A 7,886-nucleotide genomic window follows, 5' to 3' on the forward strand; every position below is an offset into this window, starting at 1 on the left:
GCGACCTGGTGAATAGATTTAGAGGAATATTTAATACTTGGCACCACTCTGATCCCTTCTTCTCTCATGCTTAGTTACAACTGCCGCCTCCTAGGACAGAACACTTTGAGCTCTGTGAGTAGGAATTCAACATGTTCTACATCAGAAGTTTTAGTTAAGCAGTATTTTCTGTGAATGCCCGGATCCTAAGTGCTCACTGTACTGGTGTGTGGCGTCGAAGAAGAAACCAGGACTTGGGGCTGCGTCTATGGTGCAGTGTCCGCGTTCCTATATGTGAGATGAGGGCCATGACACACGGCCTAGAAGGTTCAGACTGTGGGATTGAATAGATCTGCCCACTCCTGGGAAGCCTGGAGTCTAACTCGACTTGGGCTGGTTTTAGGGAGATGCTGGTAGCGCTGTCCTCACAGGTCACTGGGAGGGGCTCTGGCACCGTCCCTATCAGGTGTCTCATGATCAGCCCAGCTTGTTCGTCTCAGAAGCTGCTGGTCGTGTTCTCGTTCCTGTTGTTTGTTGCGTGTTATTTTGGTTCTGTCCATGTGGGGACCTAGGAAGTTCCACAGTGAGAGGAGAGCCGCTGAGCCGCCTTCCTGCCTAGACGCCAGCCCCACGGAGGACCATAACTGTTTGAGGGTGGCTTCTGCGCCCGGCCTCACCTGTGGAGGAGGAATTGATGCAGTGGTACTTTCTAAGCTCCTGGGGCACACAGTGCTGTTGTGTGGATCCACAGGCCACTGTGGCTTCCGAGCACGTGCTCCCGGAGGAGAGGACTCTGCGGGCACTGATAGTGGGAGCTGGCTGAGAGTCCAGTGAGTGAGACTCCCTGTGACGTGCACAACTGCCATCTGCACAGCCCCTCCTGACGCCAAGATGGTCATGCAATAAATGCACAAAGCGCATCTCCAGCAAAAAGCCGCCGAGTGTCCACATCCAGGATATCCACCACGGTGGCTTTTTGGTGTTAATACGATGAATGTGAGCAGCAGGTGGTCTGCGTTCTGGGTGAGTGTGTGACTGTGCCACTGCAGTTTTGTTCTCATGTCTTGATAAGCATGAACGGTTCCTGACAAGGGTAGGTAAGGATGCTGTGACCTGAGACACTGCAGTATTGTAGTTTGAGGAACCAAGGAGTTTTTCTCTCTTGTAAACTCATGAGGGAGGATGTTCCAGGATGGTGACTGCTCCATGAGGTATTCAGGGATCCAGGTTCGTTTCAGACCCCTGCTCTGCGTCCCCAAGGACACTGCCGTCCTTCCTGTGGTTGGGACTGGGTGATTGCCACGCTGGCGGGGGGGAGGCTTAAGGTGAGAGTGGCCATGATTTACCTAATCTGCATAATGACAGGGAGCCTGGGAGTGAAGTGTAGCCATGGCCTGGAGGATGGATGATGGATGTTGGTGAAGGACTGGCTGCACTCACCGCAGCTGGCCCAGGGATGGGGAAGCATGGCTGAGTATGCCGTTCAATGGTACCTGATTCTTTCAGATTTGACTTCCTTATGGATTTTCTGCTGTAAAGAGGAGAGAGCCTGTGGTTCTAGGCCAAGCTTCTCACTCATCTCATAACATCTTGTATCCCTTAGCCAACATTTATGTCAAGTTTTAGAAGTCCTATCAAACTGGCAAGATTTCTCAATTTGGTTTAACCATTGGATTCTATATCTGTGTCTGCATCTCTATTTTACATCTATGTGGTTATTTGACACTCTGTAGTACCTTTGTAATAGGTTCTATTTGGTGGAAGTTACTTTCAACAAACCCTTGCTGCTACTTGAATTTTCAAGGTTGCAAGTAGAAAGGAGAGAATAAAAACCACATCTTCTCTAATTTTAAAATTTGTTGTTTCTCAAATCACACCAGAAGTACAAATATTACAAATTACAAAAGCAATCAGAATCAAGGTTAAGAGATTTCTGGGTGATTCTGGCTAATCAGCAGTATTTGCTGAGGTGTGTGCGGCAGAGCTACACGCCAAGAAGCCCAGGAGTGGGGAGAGTTGGGAGGCCAGACTGTGACTTCAGAGGTGCTGTTGCCTCAGGGAGAGGAGCTAGATGCAGAGAGGATAAATGGCCACAGATGTGACCACCGCCACCCTTGCCGCGGTACTAGGGCCTTTGCGAGCTGAGTTATGAACCAGATGAAGGCTGTGCAGGCGTGTGAGAATCCAGGCCAGACTCGACGGGTGGAGGCTTGGCAGATTTGAGGAGGTAGTGAGGCACCCCCTACAAGGTGGGGACTAATAGCCACCCCTTCTCCTCCCGCTGGCTATTAGGGGCCATGGTGGACTCACAGCCAGTTTATGATATTGTGAGTAATATCATCTCCCCCTCTGGAAATTATGAACTCTTTCACAGATGGGTGTATACCCTCTGTGTGTACACTATCAGAGGGTGTACACCCGTCTGTACTGGGAGTAATATCATCCTCTTCCTCCCTGAATGTTAAGAAGAATATCCCAGGATTGCTTCTACTCCCTGAATTATTGGGTGTCATATTCTCCTCTCCCACATGGAAATTAGAAACAATATCACTGGGGGCGTGTACACCTTCTGTAATCTTTAAAGTAATATCATCCCCTTCCCTCCAGGATCATGGGAACAATATCCCTGGGGGGTGTACACTTTCTGCCATATATGTAATATCCCTCCCGCCTTGAAACATTATGAAGGACCATCTCACACCGGGTGTGCAATCCTTGGTGCGATATTGGGAATGCAATTATCCTCATTCCCCCTTGCATGTTTCGAAAAATATCAGAGTGAGTGTACCCCTCCTGCCGTATGAGGATTGCTATGCTCTTCTTCCTTTCTGGATATTAGAAAGAATATCACACGTGGGTTTGCACTTTCTTCGATATCTGGAGTCATGTCATCCTCTCTCGTTTTGAATAGCAAGAACAATCCCTTGGGGGGAATGTACACACCCTGCCATTATGGGAGTAATATTACGCTCTCCCCGCTTTGATAATTACGAACAAAATCCCATGCTCTCTATCCCTGGATATTAGGAACATCATGACAGGTAGGTGTACACCCCCTGCGGTATTAGGAGTAATAATATGATCAATTATTAAACATCCATGATCGATATTAACAATTATCAATGATATTATTAATAGGATACTGTTATGGATAATTATTTTAAATATATGATTATGCATGCTTAAAATTAATTGTTAATATTAATTGTTATTTTATTACCAGCATCACTTAGTATTGATTTAAGTAACATTAATTGCTGATATTATTTTATTATTAGTAGTGATATTACTATTGATTATTAATGCTAATCGTTAACATTTTTAGTATTTTACTATATTTCTTGTAATTATTAATATCGATGATTACTCTTAATTTTTCTCATATTTATTAATATTAATAATAGACTTGTTCCTGATATCTGGCAGGGAGAGGATATTACTCCCAATATCGAAGAAAGTGTACACCCCTCTATGATGTTATTCCTTACAGCCAGGGGGTAGAGGATGTCATTATTGAAACTATGGCAGTGAGTGAACATCTGTTCGGTCGTCTTGTTATATCCTGGGTGGGAGAGGATGATACAACTCCCAATATAGCAGGGGGTGTACATCCTCCTGTGATATTGTTTCTTACATGCAGGGGTAGAGGATGATATTACTCCCAATATCGCAGGGGTTGTACATACCTCCTGTGACATTGTTCCTAATATCCCGAAGGGGGAGAGCATATTACTCTCAATATGGCAGGGGGTGTACACCTCCTTTGTAATATTGTTCTTAATATCCATGATGGGAGAGGATGATATGACTCCCAATATCACAAGAAGTGTACGGCCACCTGTGATAGACTTCCTAACATCTAGATGGGGAGAGGATGATACTACTGCCCATATCACACGAGTTGTAAAATCCCTTCGATATTTTGCCTACAATCCTGAGGGGAGAGGATATTATTCCCGATAGCAAAGAAGGTATACACCCCCCTGTGACACTATGCTCAATATCCGCATTGGGAGACTATGACATTACGCCCAATATCACAGGGGATGTACACCCACCCTGGGATATTGTTTCTTATATTGAGAGGGGGAGAAGATGCTATTGCTCCCAGTAATGCAGGGGCTGCGGCTGTACACCCCTCCTGTGATATTGTTCTTAATATCCTAGGGAAGAGAGGGTGATACTACACCCAATATCTCATGGGCTGTATGGTGTCCGCTCAGAGATGTGTGGGGCTCTCTTACACCAGTAATTCCTTCTCTAACTTTAGCCACATGCTGGTCATCCAGGGGCCTCCTAAAATCCAGGAGCATAAAAACAAGTGGAATTTCTGAGAACCAAAGATGGCGCACGGTTCTGGTTGGGCTGCGACAGGCAGTTTTGTGAAAAAACAGATGTATTTCCCACAGTTCTGGAGTCTGGAGGTCTAAGGTGAAGGTGAGTTCAGGGCTGGCTCCTCCTAAGGCCTCTCTCCTTGACTTTCAGATGGCATCTTCTCTTGTGTCCTCGTGCGGTTGTCCCTCTATAGATGTCTGTGTCCTGATCTCTTCTTACAAGGGCATCAGTCCTAATGACTTTGTTACCTTAATCACCTCTTTAAAAGGTCTATCTGCACATACAGACGCATTCTGAGGTCCTGGGTTAGGACTACAACCTGGGAATCTTGGGGTATGCAACTAAACTTGAAGCAGATGGGGTCTTATGAACCTGTGTCACCCAAGCTCATGCCAGAGCCCCATGAGGGAGCCCCATGTCCCCCCTTTGATATGGTTTAGCTGTGTCCCCACCAAAATCCAGTCTTAAATTCTCAGGTTTTGTGGGAGGATGGAAGTGATAATTTGACAGCAGAGAAGACAATTGCCGCCAGGAAGGGGAGAGGGGACCCCAGGCCTCCGAAGGTTGGAGGGTCTCGGGCCCCGGGCCCTGGGCAGAGCAGGCAGCCCCACCCCTGTGACACCCCTGATGACCGCTCAGTAGTTGGAAAAGGTGGAATCATATACAGAGGCTGGTTGGGGAGATAGGAAGTTGTTGAATGAGTTTTTAAATATTTCCATCAAAATTCTTACTGCACCCTTGGTGTTGGTGGGGACTAGTGGCTTCTCCATGTGCCTGGCTTCTTCCTGGCTCTGACTCTGGGAGCCTGGCCTGGCCTGGCCTGGCCTGGCCTAGGGCTGCTGGTTGGATTCATTGCTGGCAGCAGGTAGAAGGTGGAGGAGGGAGAGGAGCTGTCCTCAGTCCTCTCTTACTCATGCCTGTCCACGTTGGCAGCCCCTCCCCAGGCATCCCTTGCCCATGATCTGGGGAGTGCTATTCTCACTTCCCTTGGGCCCTGCCCACCGATCTCCAAAGAATCCCATCAGTGACTCCTTTTAATCACCTCTTTGCCTGTGAAAGTCTTCTGGGGCCTCCTGACTGATCTAAGGAGAAGTCTGGCTATCTGTGCAACTTGTAAAAGTGAAGTGAGTCATTCACACTGGCATGTATCTACAAGTCACACAGCTTTGCAACTGGAGTGACTTTAAGCTCATCGAACCAAACCTTCCATGACAGATGAGGACACCCAGAATCATAGGATAGAAGTGACTTGCTCCCATCTGGGTCGGCCACGCTGAGACTCAAGCGCAGAGTCTAGCAAAGCACACTTCGTCCTCCCTTAGAAGGAAGATCCTGCCCGCACAGCTCACCTCCAGCTACCCTAGGTCCCCCCATTCTCCCTTAGAGGGAAGTTCCTGCCAGCATGGCTCACCTCCACCTACTCTGGGTCTCCCCCACCCTCCCTTAGAAGGAAGGTCCTGCCAGTATGGCTCACCTCCACGTACCCTAGGTCTCCCCGTCCTGCCAGCATGGCTCACCTCCACCTACTCTGGGTTTCCTCCACCCTCCCTTAGAAGGAAGGTCTTAGAAGGCAGCATGGTTCACCCTCCCCTAACCTAGGTCTCCCCCACCCTCAGAGGGGACTCTTTGGGTCAGTCACAAGACTACTCCGGACATCTGTAAGAACAAATGGTTTCCAGCACAGTCCTTTCCTGGGGTCTGCCTTTTCCCTCTGGGATGCTTGGAAGTTGAAGGGGTCAGGCAATTCAAGTTCTCCCTGGTATCTCAGGGGCCACTGACACACAAGAAAATGTGCTGCTCTGCTCGCTGTTTGACTTTGATGGATGCAAATTTGTTCTAAATGAGCCTGACATTCATTAGCATGTAAACATATGTTAGTGGTGGCGGCTCGCAGGGCCACATGCTGATGGATCTCGTGGGCTTTCCCCGCCGGACACCACCAGGCTGCCTGGGTCTTTGCTGCTTCTGGCTAAGGCTCCAGATGTTGTTTTTCTTGCACTATGAAGTAGGCATTTTAGCTACAGATATATATATGTGTGTATGTGTGTGTGTGTATGTGTGTGTATATATATATATATATATATATATTGCACGAAAGAAACAGACAAATCTGTGAAATAGAACTTGAGTTTATGCGCCGATCTACTGGAAGGAGCCTCTTAGAATGTCAGCTGCTCAGTGTGTGCTTTGACTCCCAGGCAGTTCTCTCTGTCCTGTGGTTCAGATTCTGTGGGGCTGAATTATATATTTGATTCCAGTTCTGCTCAATATTTCCCCACAAGTAGTGTTTAGGATGCGACTGATCCCTTTAAAGATATCTGCAGCAGGAATAGTGCAGAGAAAAAAACACTCCATGCTAAAATATTTTGAGCTGAAGGCAATTAAGAAGCGCTCTGGCCTTCCCTCTATTTTCAGAAAAGCACACAACATAATCATATTATACAAAGACAAAAGTGCCCTTTCTCCCCTCTCTGCCAGAAAGGACGCAGGTCAATCTCTGCAGACAACTTCAGACCCTTATCATTCAGGAAACGGCACCAGACGAATTTACACAAAAATCTATCATTTATTGGCCTTCCCACAATTTGTTGCCCCCAATGACCCAAAGTCCTTTTACTTTGTCTTGGCCCTTCTATAAACATTTATTATCCTTGTTGAAGATGTTATATAAAAGAAAGCTCTGAGCTGTCTCTTTGAGATTCCCTCATTCCCTGTGTATCTCCCATGTATATGTGAAATATACATGCTAATAAGCCTCCGTTTGCTTTTTTGGGGGTTCATCTGGTTTTGTTATAGGAACCCCAGCCAATGAAGCTAAGATGGGTGGAAGAAAAGATTACCTTTTTCTCCCCTGTAGTAGCATTTTTCTAGCAATAGCATTCTTTTTTTTTTTTTAGATTTCTGTTGAATACACACACACACACGGCAATGTAAAAAGAAAGAAGTGTGGGGAGTCCTGATGAAATTTTAGGTCCCAGAGATTCCTAAATATGTTGGGAAGTTGTCTGTAAACATTGATTTTTTTCCCACATTTATTCTCATATTTTTGATTTTTTTTTTTCTTCTGAGATACCATTTCTAGATTGTTTTCTCTACATTTTCTTGCAAGTCCGAGAGAGTATGCTGGTTAGTAGTGTGTCCAATGCACCACCTCTGTCCTTGTCAGTAAAGAAATGTAATTGAGAGGGATATGAGAGTCACACTACACAGGGACGGAAACACAGATATGAAGTAAATAAAAACACGTGAAAACCCAGCACTTCCTGGAACTCTCACCTGCTCCTGTGCCGATATTCATCCTTCAGCTCTGCCTCCGTTCTTCCCTTCTTTTCTCATGCTATAGGGTCTGCTTTGGAGATGTTATCTCCTTTCATTCTTCCAAAGTCAAGCTTCTAGCTTTGGTTGGAACTGCAGACCCATTGACTCATTCAGCAAATACTTTCTAAGCACATGGATAGTCACTGAGAATACCATGGTTCACCAACATGACCGTGGCCCCTGCTCTCACGAACTTGCGGCCTGATGGGGAGAATGGACACTAATATGACAATCACTCTAATGGGTTTCTGATG

This window comes from Theropithecus gelada, unplaced genomic scaffold (genome assembly GCF_003255815.1).
Source record: "Theropithecus gelada isolate Dixy unplaced genomic scaffold, Tgel_1.0 HiC_scaffold_16171, whole genome shotgun sequence".
NCBI lineage: Eukaryota > Metazoa > Chordata > Mammalia > Primates > Cercopithecidae > Theropithecus > Theropithecus gelada.